This window comes from Antedon mediterranea, chromosome 8 (genome assembly GCF_964355755.1).
Source record: "Antedon mediterranea chromosome 8, ecAntMedi1.1, whole genome shotgun sequence".
Taxonomy (NCBI): Eukaryota; Metazoa; Echinodermata; class Crinoidea; order Comatulida; family Antedonidae; genus Antedon; species Antedon mediterranea.
The window spans coordinates 22,491,361-22,508,249 of NC_092677.1; the positions used below are offsets into that span (position 1 = coordinate 22,491,361).

The following is a 16,889-nucleotide window of genomic DNA, read 5'->3' on the forward strand; positions in this document are numbered from 1 at the left end:
AATTGTGCATTCTAAAAAAAACCAAAACATCATGAATAGTAAGTTAAGTAAGAGTGCTTTAACTATTTGTTATATTGTCTTTGTTAACTGTGGCAGTACATTAAAATAATTTGATTCGATTTTGATATTGTTTGAAACGTCGAGAAACTTTTCAGAACTACACAAACTTTAAATGTCTTCTCAATGAATTGCCTTTATTTCTGTTTCACTGTTGTCTACCATGAAAAAGGAGGATTCCACTGAAGATTCCACTCTTTTATTATAGAAAGTGCCTTTGCAATGGTGAGCTGAACTTTAAGTATTGTAGAAAAAGTTGCAACAACACTATATCCTACATTTGTTTTCACACAGATGAAAATAAAGGCATAGCGTACCGCATTGTTCTGTTTGTGGCTTCTAACAAGCAAACTTCGTTCAATAGTTGCTTTTGAAACTCGGATTGGTAGATGAATAGAAAGTCAGCTTAATCAATTAATGCTGGCACGAATTGCACGTTATCGCCAGGAGCATCATTACGCCACTCCTTCATTTTTAAATTAGAAGATAATAAATTGAAAATACTCTTTTTTCCGCTGCATTACTGTGCGGGATAACTAATACAGCTAGAGCAATTTGCTCAAGATTTCCTAACTTCGGTTTTAGATGTACCCATATTATGTCCATTCGCCAGACACCTTCGTCAATTTGCGCATCTTTCCTGATCGGGTACATCGGAAATCCATGAATTTTTCCTCTATTCTGCTTAGAATTGCTGGATCGTTAACTACAGCTTCATAGTATTCTACCGAAATGGTTAATTGTTCTTTCAATATTGTCAATATAATGAGTCCTCTTGCCTATGCTCAAAGTTGACGAATACAGAATTAATCGGCAATGGATCATCCAGAGGAAGCCACTGAACGCAGTACGTGAATGCCTTGCTGACAAATGCTCTTACGGCGTCATAGAACTTGTCTACTTGAGCATTGCTAATATCTTCCTTTTCAAGTTCTAAATTTCATCATTGTTCTCTTTGTTATTGGCCCTATGTATAGATCAACGTCATCCTTCTGGTTTTCGATAGCGATATCCAGTTTTGAAAAAGACTGTGTGCATGCTTTATGTTCTTCGCAGCAATTTTTCCCATGAATCTTTGTTGAGCATCATGGAGCTTAAATATAAGAGGCTCGTTCCTTTGAAGAAATTTATTAAAGACAGTAAATTGAGGAAGGCAAGATACATAAAAGAAAAGGTAGATTTCAGTCATGGTGTCATTGTATGTGTTCCTCAGTCTCCTAAGTCTTGCGTTGTTAAACGATTCAGATAGAAAATTGATTTAATTCCTTCGTATTTCTTCAATTCCTTATTTAAGCATTTTTCAAGGCATATCCATCTCGTGGAAATTAATTTAATTACGGCTTCATATTCCATGGAACAGAACTCTTGGTATTCTTTCAAAATACTCTTCCGTTTACGTAAAATAAATTGGTGGCATGGTCTTCTACATCAAAACCGCATACCTCTGCAAACGAAGATCTGGCTTTCGAAGCAGCGTTGTGCAGGATATGGCAAGGAAAACCGGTTACTACATAATATCCTTGTTTTTCTGTAGAGCACGTGATTTAATCGAATTATGTAATCCCATATTGCCGTTGGTATAGTCCATACCCAGACCGACGCAAGTCCCAGATTGCGTCGCATTTATTCAACAGTACATCTATACTTGTAAACATACTTTCTGCCATTGAAGCATGGTGGCCCTGAAGGAAATTTATATCTAAAATTTTGGTCATTACGCGGCCGAAATAGCATCATACAACCTTAATGTGACGGGATACATTTTTCCTGTACTGTCGTCATCATTACTTCCATCTATCATTAAACTAAATGGCGACTCACTCATTTCATCCCGTAGTGACTCAAACATTATATCACCAAGGCAATTTACTATCGCTGATGTCTTTGTTCGATGACAACTGAACATCTTTGCCGCGATGCTATCTTTGAACTCATCGTTTATAAGAGAACATAGAGAACTTTACCTCAGCTTGAAGAGAGGAGTACTTATTGAATTTATCAGGTTTGAAAAGTGTGTTTATACGTTGATTGTGTTCTCGTTCACACTGATTACTTTTGTGAGTACTGGTACTCACATGCCTTTTTACGTCATCAAGTCCGCCATGGCCGCAGGAAATGTTGGTATTACACATATCACAGTGACATTTTTAAAAGTACCCTTTTAAAGAAGAAGGATGAACGGGAAAATTTGTGGTAGTTTTCGTTGTATGAGGGCAGTTGTTTTGGGTTTTTTTTCGGTGGTTCGTTAACGATATCACTGATGGTACTGTCGTTTGATGATGAACTATCAGAGAAAGATTGAGGTGGTTCATCAACAATTGACGAAGGGGGGGGGGGGGGGTTCAACCTCAGTATCAGTGGCTTCTGTTGCACTGCATACTTCGGGTTCAGCAACCAATCCAGATGACGTCATATCTACCTCTTCATTACTATTACTATTACTTCCAGTAGACCTAATATCTTCTATCACGTCATCAATAGTTGAAATTGGAGCCGATCTTGATTCTGAAATATTTAGATTGAAAGGGAATCCATTTTGTTTAATCCGAACGACAATATATTGTTTTAGGCGGATGTATTATGGTTTAGAATTTTCGATTGCAACTCTACTTCAACTTTTGAAAAGGGAAAAAGGGAAAAGAAATGAAAGGGAATTTAAGAAAAAACGAAAAAAAAAACACATTTTTTTAATGTAGAAAATCACAATTCAGGATCGCTTGGCTCCAGACTAATGCTTGCTTCGCTCAACGGTTCTCACTAAAAATTCCTTGGATCTGGCCCGGTGGTTGTATCGTACATTTAAAAAAAGTTATATCCACTTACCACTGGATACATCTAATATATTTCCAGAGTCTTGTTCTACACTTTCAACTTCATCATTATTACCTAAATAATAATTATTTAGTAAAAAGGTTCATCTGGATCACTGTATAGTATTTTAAGTAAATTTTCTTTTGGATGATCCAAAGTCGAATAAAATTCCGTAATGATGACAAATCTGGTGTAATAATACTGCGAAAAAGCATATATAGGAGAAACAGCCAGAACCTTATCCACAAGGATAAAAGAACACAAAGCAGATGTCACTTCACATTGTACAGGGATCCTAACACGTTCAGCCAGAAATTCAGCTTCAGAAATTGTTCACAACTCAGCCATCACCGATCACATGACCACTCACACTCATTTAATTGGAACGTAAAAATACTAGGCACAGAATCGTCATGGAAAGACAGGAAAATAAAAGAATCAATAAAATAAGAAAACATGGTAACACTATGAACAGAGACGACGGCGGTTTGGAACTCCCAAAATTGCACAACAACTTACTAAAGAGGAGGCCCCGACAATCCCATTTGGGAAAACCTGAACGATCTATAGATGGCGCTATACCATATACAAGATCTAATGGTAACAAGTCCAAGTCACAGAGACTCACTCATGATTAAGCTGCGTCGTTGACCAGCGAAAGCTAGAGTAAAAAACGCAAGTTTACGAATTTTATTCGACTTTGCATCATCCAAAAGAAAATTTACTTAAAATAATAATTATTTATAATGTTTAATTGTATTATAAATTAAACTTAAACAAGGTTCCAGATGTAAGTGAACTTACCCTAATTTAATTGAGAAACTAGCTAATTGCCTGAACTTGCTTTCGTTAATAATTGTTTTGTATAATATATAGGCCCATACAATAAATGCATATTTCTTTTTACTTTGTTATTGAACCGGTCTTAACAAATCTAGCATGTTTGACAGCTCCCGACGCACAATTCATCGGGGATAGTGGTGGTAATCTTGTTGGATTCCGATGCGCACAACTCAGGGTTGGCCCTGGCGTTGTTTGTTTATCATTTTGATCATTTAATATAATAAATGGTTAAAAAAAAATAAAACAATTGTAGTATCTCGAGGACAGACATAAATTGATCAATGAACTTCTGACAGATGACATTTAGCATTGTCGACCAAGCCGTAACAAAAAATCAGATTGGCATTTTAACAAATCAATCAATAGACTTAGTGGTATTTTAAAATGATAGGAAGAACTTTTTATAGCTGCTGTCTCCTGAAAAAAAGACGGATACAAACCGTACCCTAGTATTTTGTTGCCGCCGTCGACCCGAAACGTTATTAATTGATTACCACACATAGTGGCAATGATAACAACTCTAGACAACAATAATTTTATTCATTTCCAATACATGAAATTAGACCGTTAAAAAAAACATCTATTAGTATTATATAATAATAATAATAGTCTGTTCTTATATAGCGCATATAAGCAAGCTCTCAATGCACTGCACATCAAAAATAAAAGCAGGAAATGTTAAATTAATGAAAAGCTTGTTGGAAAAGAAATGTCTTGAGTTGAGTCTTAAATGAGTTAAGGGAAGTGTGAAGATTGTCACGCGCATGATCAAAAGATAGCCCGGATGCACTGGGTTCGCTAACTGGATGTGTAAACAATTCAAAGCACCAACATCGGCCATCTGTCTGCTGGGTTTCCTGCTGTATATGCTATTTGTTCACCATTCTGTAAGCATGCAGCGCCTAGACCGAATTGTGACGCATCACATGTGAGTGTAATAGCTTTGCGTACATCATAATATTTCAGTAGAGGTGCGTTACATATCATGCTTTGGATGTTTATCATACCAGCACCACTGGACATTGTGATGTGTAAGTTCCCTTAACTACTTAGGCTAATGTGCTCAAGTTTGGTATGAATTTCGCTAGATAGTTTAACATACCGAGGTATCGCTGAAGTGATTGAGTGGAGTCTGGTGTGTTCATTTCTTTGATGGCACTGATTTTCTTAGGGTCTGGTTTCAAACCTTCCGAAGTAAACGTGTGTGCACAATCCCGCTTTCAGCGGGACAGTTGGAATCTATGGTTTATATATCATAAATGTATCATAGGAGTTAGTTGGAACAACAAACCCCATGAGCACATGGGATGTTTTCTAGCATGTTTCAGGGAACAAAGCAATAACATGTATTCTTATTTTAGTTGTGTAACTTTGTATAGAGTCTAAAATACCAATAAACTATTCATCCTAATATATGATGAACATCATTAAGAAGATACTCAACAATTTTCATCTTGTTTCAAATAGATATTTAAAAATTTTTTAACTTTTTAAAAAAATATCATTAAGATAATTAAATATTTACACATTACCAAAAAAATTACTTAAAAGGAAACAAAACACACATACCTTTCCCAATTCAACACTGTTGTTTTACCTCCATGGTTGTATCAATAAGCATGCAGGCAATATGGTGGATGAACATGACAAATACCTAACACTTGGTGGCAGCAGACTAACAAATTACTTTTGTATATGTTCTAAAATAACCATGTTTCAACAAACCCCATGTTCCAACTAAAACCCCACTCTCCCCTACATATATTTTTTCTTACCTTTAACTTTCCAAGATTTAAGTAGTTTCCGTATTTGAATTTTAATTCAAAATCACAAGATCCTGTTCCTCAACATGCTGCAATTCATTTTCTTGGGAGACACTTTTGTATTTGGTCAATGAATAAAGACAAACACATAGAAAATAGTAGCGTATCAAACAGCTTCTTTATTCATCTATCACATAATCATACATATCTCGATGACAACACATCTTACAGGGAAAAATTTTAACTTAAAATTTGTTTAGCAATATTGCTAATCAAACAGAATTTTGAGTTGAGAAACATAGTTTTGTATTGTATTTTTTGCTACACAAATTCAGAAATGTATAGCAATAAGGTTGTTTTGTATAGCTTTTTGCTATGCTACACTGGCGAAATTATTCCCTGATTTTATATACTAAACAGCTGTATTGTGCATTAGCATACAGTATGCTACAATGTAAACTCTAGAGGGCAATCATAACAGACACCATATTCTTGCAGACATTGCACAATACTTTGGTCAGTTTAAAGTGGGCAGTACCTTCAGCATTTTTTGTTTATTATTTGATTATACATCCACGATTTCTACACTTAGTATGAAGTTTCATTTTGCTATAATAATTACATGTTTGTTAAGTAAAACTAATTTTAAAAAGTAGTTGATTTTGTCATGAAATTGTTAAAATGTTTTTAAAAAAAACCTCAATTTCAGGGGGTAAAAATAAAAGTCAAGAGGTATAGGTATTACAGTGTCTGGGTTTTCAGACATTTGCTATTTATAATCTTTAATTGTATGCTCCTATTATCCTATTACAATAAAATTCCCTTTAAATTGTATGTCATGCCTAGATTGAACGTAAATATATGGCTACAGAAGAACGCAATTTCTTTGTCCGCCGTACCAACGGTCACTTCTTGGTGGACCAATTACAATCCAATAATACATAAACATTCATGTGTATACTTGGCTTGGTTTACTACAAATGGTGCTTAGACAGTATACGTATTGCTACCAACTTCAGCCCAACAGGCAGCACTTACACTACCAACAAAAGTTAACGTTTAATTGTTACACAGTTATCTACGTTAGCACAGAAATACATTGTAGCCTATACATTATCGTTATTACAAGTATATAGTATTACAATAAATGAGTATCTTACTTAGAACGGTCAATCTGTATTATTGCTGAGGTGTGACACCTCCCTATCTCTATAAGGTTGATGTGAGGTGTACTTAATAGCCTACATTCCTCAGTAAATCTTATATACGGTAATACACCTGAATTATTCTATGAAAATTACCCTTTTCGTTTAACTTTCAATACCCGTCACTTAGGACTGTGAAATTGTAATCTAATCCCACAGAAATACCTTCTTCTTCTAAATATTTAAGGTCTGCAATTAACTTAGAGAATACCTTGTTTGGTCACTTGTGAAAGGTTGTAAAGTCCATGTATTGTTATCGTCTACAATTTCAATTCTTCGGTCATGGCTGCTTTTCTGCTTTAGAGTACAAGTGGATGCTCGAGTGCACCTGTTATTCACATCAACTGGTTTTTCAACTGGTTTCTTTCATCCGCTTTAACAGGTTCCTCAATGTGCATAAACAATGCATGCTTGTCTGACCGGCACTTTTGGCACTTGACATTTGAGTCACAGTCTCAGGCTTAGTGTTCCTCCACAACGAAATCATAAACCAATTTGCATGCAGAATTGTTATGTTTCCTCTATAGATTTTCGACTAAAAACAATGTAGTTTTTATGTGCCCGGATACAGTAATCAGGCGTTGTGCCAGAAGAGCCTTGCACACAGCTGAGAGTCACGCAGTTTCTTATGTTCTGTCTTGAATCGGGGAAATGAGTTTCTGTGTTTTGCTGCTGTTCATGCTCAAGCATCACTGTTATAAATATCTGGCTTATGTGTTGGTTGACAATGTCTTGCTGAAGATTTAGTTATTTCCCTAGTGAGGTCGATTCAAATTGAGGTGGAGGAGTTTAAAGGATTGAATGCGGATGCTCTGGGCCTTAATGTAGTGTAGTGTAGTGTGTAGTGTAGTGTAGTGTAGTGTAGTGTTGCTGTGGCCTCTTTGATGACCGTACGTTTCACATGATGCAAAGTATCAAAACTGGTTAGGCTTGTCTTCAGATTTAAAGTGGATTACTTCATAAGGTTTTGGAGTTGTCTTGATAACTTGAACCAACTGAAAGGGTAGACTTAACTCTGTGACTTGCTTCAATCCTTTCTATTGTGCTGTGCATTAAATCTCCTTCTGATTGGCCGTGGTTAGTTTCAAGGAAGTGCAGTCTAATTTCTTCTACGAACGTTGAACAAACTTCAACATCATAGATGGTATTATTGAATTTTTGTCTTGCCCTACCCATCCACCATCTTCTTCGGCAGCAGCTTTATTCAGATAAAAGTCAATGCAAAATGTGATTTAACACAAACCATGGCGTGTTAATCCTTCATGAGAAAAAAAAACATCCCTACTCCCCAACTCATAAATTGTAAAATTATAACATGCTAATCGGCGTTAAATAAAATAAAATAATTCTGTTCTTGGCAAGTAAAGAAGACTTGCTGAAGATCAAAGACTGTGGCCCCATGTTGTTTTTTCGCCATGGTATGCTCCTTTGCCGCTGTCTTTATTTCACAAATCTTTTTCTTCTCACTTAAGTGCTTTTCGTACCGGTTGTTTAGAATGGCCTTTTTGTGATGTATTAGCCCTTGTTTAACAGTAGACTATCATACACATGACTCATACTACGGTATCCATTTTGTAGAGTAATTGCTTTTAATGAACAATAGAGGGCGGCATAACTATTTACAGTATGATGTATACTATAGTGTTCAATACACTACACTTTTGCTCATCATTTGATTGTTTAAAGGTTTCGCATAATAAGCCACAAGTATCCTTTTTAGAGTGGTGAAATTTGAGGATGAGTGAACGGAAAGTCTTCTTATAATAGGCTTAAACTAGCACCTTGAGGATGGTCTCTCTTGTACATTCTGTGCATGATGATTACGACGAAAGATATTGGCATTTTCTTTTCAATCCTCAATAATGCGATTCCATTCGTGACAATCGTGCGATGTGCTTGATCACCTCTTCATGGTTACTGCGTTTCCTTCCTCCTTTTTTTCACGCTCCATCACACCAAATCTTCCGTTAACGAAACTTCCAAAGTAGCCAAAAACTTCTTTCGACAAATTTTCCTGTTGTCTCAGGTTTGGGTAAAAAATAGTTGTAGTGATTGGACCTATTGGATTTGGATTCGGATACACGATCAAATGCCTACTTAACCACTCCCTTTGCCATTGCAAATCAGCCATACCATAATAAGCATTCCATATTTCCATGCGTTCTTCATCTTAGTTATCCTTGCAATTCAACCCCTTACATGAACAAAGGGGGCAATCTGAATTTCCTATTGTATCTTTTTTTTTGCCATTAACTTGTTTTAATGGTGTAATATTCTTTCCCATTATTTCTATTTTTTTGACTAAGCGATTTTTTTATTTTGGTTTCTGTGGGGTAGTGGCCTTGCTTCTCCTTCAACTATAAAATTTGAAGCATCTAACGCAGAATCTCCAGATGCAACCGAGCAATTCGTGCAAAATCAGAATCAGAATCTCCAGACACATAACAATGATCTGAAAGATCGTATGGCACAACAGGTGCCTGAGGCACGCCATGAGGCTCACCAAATACAGATGCGTCTGCCATTTATTTATCAATCATGACATCAAAAGACACTGGCGACAGATTATGTACATCATTTAATGTTGATGATATGTCTGTTAGTGCAACATCAACAGTAGGTATCTCTACAAAATCATTGGGCAGTATACTTACAATTTCTAGGATATCAGTAGCCATAACATTACATACATCATATTGGATAGGAGTATTTGCTGTTTCTGATAAAAAGATATCAGCTCCAGGCTGAAACATATTTATTATGTGATGTACACTCATCATCTAAATTAAAATGCTTGTAACATAAAAAACACAAACACTTGGTGCAGGCTACCAACACCTCCCCACTGCAAGTAAAATTCTCATACGAAGCATGTTGTAAATCTTCTAAACTCGCCTCATTAGACACCGGTGCATCATTCGTTTCTGTAAACAGTAAAGGCAAAATCACAAACAGTAAGCACTCTGAATTCAACAATATCTGTTTTCAAAATTGCATGTATTATGTTTGAGAAACAAATACAAATAACATTACCTGGAATACTTACTTGTGTGATAATACCAATAACCTTCATTGAAAAAATATTTCTTAGATAAATTTGTTTGATTTGGAAAAACTTTAGCACCTTTCGGTGTATTTGATCAATGATCATTGGCATTTCTGTATCAGAATAAATTTTGATCACATTTCTGCTTCTTTCTAAATGGTTCCATCCCAATCCATCTCAATCTCCAGGCCTTTTTCTAACAACCCAGGAAACGAAAGGTCTTTTGAAGAAACAGCATTCTGGGTTTCATCTGCATGCCACTTTATCAATACATCAAAACATTGTTTACTATGGTAAAAAAAAGGAAGGATAATGATGTGTGTTATTTCGCAAACAGTTGTCAGTAAGCAAGTGTTACTATGTTTGGACAGGAAGGATGACTAATTAAATGGTACCACATCCTGATTGTGACTTTCCTTGGACCTAACTCAGGAATGTAGTGTTCCAAGTTAAATAGGCATCGGGGAGAGTAAGGGGTGAATAGCCTGTGTGACTAATAGGGTTTGGTCCCACCATGTTACAACTATAATTCATCAATACGTTAAGTGCAACAAAAATACAAATAGTAGGTACTTTGGAATATACACAAACATGATCTGTTATTCATTATAGAATGGGATTAGTGGCACCGTTGGCAGAAATTTACCTTGAAATGTCTTGATACTGCTCCAAACTCATCAAGCTAGCACAACAGCCATCACGTGATGAGGAGAGAAAAGAGAAAAAATAGTTGAGCATGAACTTCTTTTATAATGGGGTGGGATGTTTCATTATGTGATATGTGGATGGTGCATTATTAACTAATGTAGTTCTTTACAGAGTTGGCAGAACTGTTTAGAATTTGACCTTTTCAATTTTAACCACAGACTTGTGCTTGCTTTTAAAATTTGTTCGTGCTTGTACATTCAAATCGATTTGAAATATTTAATTAGTATGTAAAGTAATGCCAATGTTATTGGATTGAACAGCCTGTTACCTTCAATGGCAAATGGATTACCATTCTTCGACAAAGCTGATTTAATTTTCTGAAAATTTCTGTTGAATCGTTTGCATTTCATGGTGGTAATCCTGATTGTTCGTCTCCATCACTGGAGCTGTCATAAAAAAATGTAGTCGAGCGTTACAGTTTGATATGCCAACTAACCCTCCTCTTCAATATTTTATTCACTTGTTCCACAGCATGGTATACTCATGAATGGTATTGTCGACTCTTGCATCCATATCCATGTGTCTTCACTCTCCAACGATTTCATATCTGCAATATATCTTGGCCAAAGCCTCATATATTTAAGGCGGTCCATGCCAAAACATATCTTTCCAAGCTGCTCACCAGATATGATATGGAGCCTGAGATTTGATGTCCGGGTTATAATAAATTCTAGTATAATTTCCAAGCGATTAGTATAGTTAATTAAAGACATGTTGAGACTTTGCATCTATCCAGCCACTAAACTTTGTCCATAAGGTTTTGTCTAGCTCCTCTCTTAATTGTATCAACGATGCTTTAACATCTTGACTTGCTTTCATAAGGCTCTCAAGGTAGCCATTGTTGTATGGAGCTCACCCAATCTTGGTAATCTTCATTTGCATCAAAGATCTGTATGCACTTCTCGTAGAGTGCCATATCCATGGATATGATAGTCTTGTAGTCGTCACCTGTGACTGTAATGTAATACTGTCAGTGTCAGTAATGTTTATTTATTCTTTATTCTTCAACCAACAGTGAAAGGCACCAATAACTGGTTGATCATAAAATATATATATTATGAAATAAAAATCAAGAATTGTACAACAATGAATGTCTACAGAAAACACTATTTAAACACAACATTAACACAAGAAAATTTAACATAAAGAAGGGGTTTACAATGAGGATTACGAACAGGGACATTAAAATAAAACAACAAGATCACAGTTAAACTTAGAATTAAGACATTTAAACAGAAAAATTAAGTTGACCAATTATGTGCAACCTCATTGATGAGAGGTACACCTATATTCATTTATTGGTGGTGATGAACCAGATTGGAATTAGCTGTTGGTTCTTGATAGCACCTTCTCCAATCTAGCCAGATGTTTTTTTAATGTGGAGGAAAATATTAATATGTCGTCGAGATATAATACAAGGCCATTCAGGTTCATGTCTGCAAATATAAAAACAATTAGTCGTTGAAATGTATTAGCAGAGTTACTCTCAATCCTTGTGGCATCCTCAGGAATTCAGATAAGCCCCAAGGTACACTGAAAGCAGTCTTATCAATAGATACTTCGTCCATTGTTACTTGATTAGCCATGAGCCAGATCAAGCGCTGGGAAGGTCTTTCTCCTCCTAGTACATCTAAAACTTCATTAATCCTTGAAAGCAGAAAAGAATCCTTAATGAATCCTTCTTTACAACAAGCAAGTGTTGACAAATAAAAGTTATGTTCCATTGGATGATGTGTTGACGGGTACTCTTTTATGGGCTTTGTGCACAGCATTACTGCAATGTCATAATCATCAACTGACATTGTCATTGAGTCTTCTATGTCTATATGCCTTGGACAGTGAATCATTTTTCACATCAGCCTCCTTTTGCCGTTCCATTAACTTAATAATAATAATAAATGAAAACTTATATAGCGCCGGTATCCTCCACCCATGTGGCGCTCATGGCGCTTTACTTGCTGATTACTTTTATAAGCATACATAATGTTCTGACTTCACGTATTGGTAATACAAATATGTTGAGCAGTCACTTACTTCACCAGAATATTAAAATGGTTTGCACACGTCAAACCTTGGACAGTGAATCATTTTTCACATCAGCCTCCTTTTGCCGTTCCATTAACTTAATAATAATAATAAATGAAAACTTATATAGCGCCGGTATCCTCCACCCATGTGGCGCTCATGGCGCTTCACTTGCTGATTACTTTTATAAGCATACATAATGTTCTGACTTCACGTATTGGTAATACAAATATGTTGAGCAGTCACTTACTTCACCAGAATATTAAAATGGTTTGCACACGTCAAACCTTGGACAGTGAATCATTTTTCACATCAGCCTCCTTTTGCCGTTCCATTAACTTAATAATAATAATAAATGAAAACTTATATAGCGCCGGTATCCTCCACCCATGTGGCGCTCATGGCGCTTCACTTGCTGATTACTTTTATAAGCATACATAATGTTCTGACTTCACGTATTGGTAATACAAATATGTTGAGCAGTCACTTACTTCACCAGAATATTAAAATGGTTTGCACACGTCAAACCTGTAAATAAATACATACAGTTGTAATAATCATTAAAAATACAAAATTCAAATCAAATTTAAATATCTTAAATCTACAAGATTCCATATTCATAATACTAAGGCCCAAAAAGAAAATTTAACTTTTATTTAACAATCTAATAATAACAATTTATTTTAATAATTTGGTTTTCGTTAAAGTTCGAACTCATGAATTAGGACATATTCCGGTGTGTTTTTAATGCATATTTACATTAACTATAAACTGTGTTTGTCACAAAAACATGAAATATTTCATAATGAGCATCTGGTAATTTTCGAACATACATTTACAATTTTCACCCAAATTTTTGCCCAGATCTCTCTTTTAGGTTTAAATTGTAGAAACCAACATTTAAGAAAAGGTTAACAATTTTGACAAATTAATGAGTTATAAAACATTTTTCAAAATACACTTATTTACTAACTTTAAATTCATTTAGCTTCCTTAGTATCCCGTCACTCATCACACAGACCGGCGAAATCGCAATTTTAATTAATCTGTACCTCATGGTGGTCACTAATACTATTAATCAAACAGAAACACGTTTTTTCGTAGGGATTAGTATTTAGGCTTATGGCACTTTATTATTATTCCTTAATTATATATAAATACATCAACAATTATCCTAAATTCAGTTGAATTAAATCAATTTAAAAAACTTTACTTTCTTCTGTGTTGTAGTTTGTTTTATGCCTCCTGGTTATTTGTTGCTTATTTTCTCTAGCGTTACATTACTTTGTTTGTATTTAAAATTGTTCTATAAAGGCAGTATTTTATATCATCATTTACTATATTTTCCAGGGTTTTGGAACGTAAGCACGTTACCACCATAGATAGCTTTGGTTGGTGCTTTAAACTTTTGGAGACAAATTGATCCTCATTGTTTCTTATTACTGGAGTGGTTCCAGAACATAAGTTCAGCAGGTTGTTATACTTGTCGGCTGACAGCTTTCCTCTGTTGTACAAGCTCGAGGAGTGACACCTATTTGCGGGTTTCTGCTACAACTTAACAGTTTTATTGAATGCAATGTGGCCTCGAGATGAGAAAACTTTACATCAATACACTCCGGCCTCTCCTTTGCGACACATAACTGTCGTAATGTGGGGGGTGTGGGAGTTATCAATATGTATAGCCCCTCAGATCGTAAAGAATCCGAATAAAGTGAATACGATTAAGTATAAAATTTTGCAACAGTTTAATAAGTAGTACAAAACAGTATCAACAATTCTTTGTCTTGAACTAAAACAATTCCAATATCAGTAACACTTCAACCATGGCAAGCTTCAACGATCTTGATCCGTTAATAACATTGAATACAAAATAACAAACTTTTCCTATAGTAATCTACTCTAAATCTATGAAATCCTTTACAATCCATGTAAGTTCAAACTACAGTAAACATCTTCACACTCGAATTCTATTTCCAACGTCGTATTATACCTCTTAAACATCAAATTATTAACTAACAAGTAATATAAACATCATTACTCGGAAATGTCCATTCAACTCTATTCGTCGTGTTCATCTCTCCTCCCTCGTCCGTTCTCCTCATCCGCACAAAACATCTTAAATCCACGGGGGCGCCCTTCACCTCCCGTCAATTTCCCTGTTTGAAAAACATTCGTCCCCGAATGTACAATACAAATAAAAAAATGTTTCTCTGAAAACTTAACAAAAAAAACAAATTTAAAAAAATTTCAAATTACTTATCATCTATGTAACGTAAACTTCATAAATTATCTGCAATATCAACATAACAACTATTAAAGATAATTCAAGCTAATCCCTAATACTCAAGTGATCTTCTATTAACAGAGTAGCATACAATTTTAATCATGAACCCCTACTGCCGATGTCGGCAAATGACATGGATTTCCATGTTTCCCTTTATTCAATCTACTTGATCGTCTCAACCCTTTATCCCTAACTTCAATATTCTTAACTTGATTTTCTATCTCCTTGTTCTCTACAGAAGTAATCATTTTGTCTATCTCTTCGTTTTCTACAGAAGGAGTAAACACTAATTGTAACAAAGCATCACCCTCGTCATCTTCTTCTTCACTACCCTCACTATTCTCATCTGATACAAATATAGGAAGATGATCTTCCAAGACATCTGATTCCTGGCCACGTGGATCAAGGTGCAATTGACGTCGATTTACCCATTTGGAAATTCCACCCATTGCTGGTCTAACTTCATAAATATCCTGTTCTTCATTCATGTCTATAATCACATGAGTTACTTCTTGAAATTTATCTGATAACTTATGACGTCCAGTAAACGCATTTCGTTTCAACAACACTCTATTCCCAACCTCCAATTTGAAGTCTGTAGTGCGACCATTATGTTGTGCGGCTTCTCGGTTTGCTGCCTCTTTTTGTTCATCTTCCGTCTTAAAAACAGCTGCCTTCCCTGTTTGTTTGTTGGTCATCCCTGTAGTTACCGCGTGTAAAGGTACCGCGATTCTTGGAATCAACGATGGATTAATCCTTCTATATGGAAATCTAATTAGTGGTCCTTCTGTAACTTTGATTTGGTGAGAAATCACAGCACATCTACCAACGTCTATGATTCCCTTAGAGAAAACGTCTTCATTCTTTTGCATATCTGACAATTCTTCATGTGAAAATGACGGCAACACTGTTGGTACAACAGAATTTACTTCTATGGAACCACCTTCAACTTTTGTCATCAAACAGGATGCGATTACGTTCAGGTCACTTTTTAACTCCGAGGAATTAACACAGGTATTACTTGGACAACGACTCAGTGCATCTGCACATTTGTTTTGAACATCACTCTCATTCATCACTTTGCTCGACGCTAATAACATTTTATCCTCCTCTGACGCAAGTATGATTTTGTATTTCCGAACAGCTGGTACCACATCCTTACTGCTCTGTATTGGCGAATTCACTAAATGTCTAAGAATATTGCAGCCGATTACAAGAGGATACTTGGTGTCCTTCTGTGTACAAGACTGATCTGATACTACTAGAAAACTTCCCATCAAGTTCTGACCATTCACTTCAATCGGTACCTCGATGTATCCTTTAATTGGGATTTCAATTCCGCCTACTCCAATAACATTTAGGAATATTCCAGATGCGGGCTGTAATTCACCAAGATTCTTTTTTAGTTTATCGTGATACAGTGACGATGGTATAATGGATGCTTCTGCACCCGTGTCAAAAATGCAACCCAGCATGATGCCTCCGATTTCCACATCACCACAAGGACTTTTTGCGACCAGTCGATCTACCAACTCTGTATTTTCCATTGGTGTGGTTGACATCCGCTTTGTCCCCGGTCCTTTAGCTTCCTTCTCTTTAGGTTTCTCCGGACAGTTTCTACTGTAATGCCCTCTTCCTTTACAATTAAAACACAATGTCTCCTCTGTACAGTCTGTCTTTGCATGTCCCTTTTTGCCACAATTGTAACACTTTAACTCTTTAGCTCGTTCCCTGTCAGCACTCTGAATATTTATCAAGCTCTGGACACTCTTCGTTAGCATCGCTACGTCATTTTTTAATGCAGCAATTTCTTCTTTTAGTGCTGGTTCTTCTACCCTTCTTGCTTCTACTGAATGTTCCATAGACACCTCACAAACTCTGGCCTGATGCCTTGGCTCTTCATCCTTAAAAAATTCTAACACTTCCTCCCGCATTTCCAAAAATGTCTTATCTTTACACTGCATTTCTATTCTTCTTAGTTCTCTCCTAACCCAACCTTCTTTGGCACCATGAACAAATCTTTCCTTCAATGTATAATCCCTCAGCCTCTTCAAAGCATCCTTATCTTCTTCTACTGCAGCTGCCTTTACCATCTTTGTATATAATCTCATTAGAACACGGCTAAAATCTGCTAGCGACTCAACATC

The 16,889-nt window shown here is 35.8% G+C and overlaps 1 pseudogene; it reads right to left on the reverse strand.

Moving 5' to 3' along the window:
- Nucleotides 1-7,593: 7,593 nt before the first annotated feature.
- LOC140057161 (uncharacterized) lies at nucleotides 7,594-8,622 on the reverse strand (annotated as a pseudogene).
- Between the last annotated feature and the right edge of the window lie 8,267 nt (nucleotides 8,623-16,889).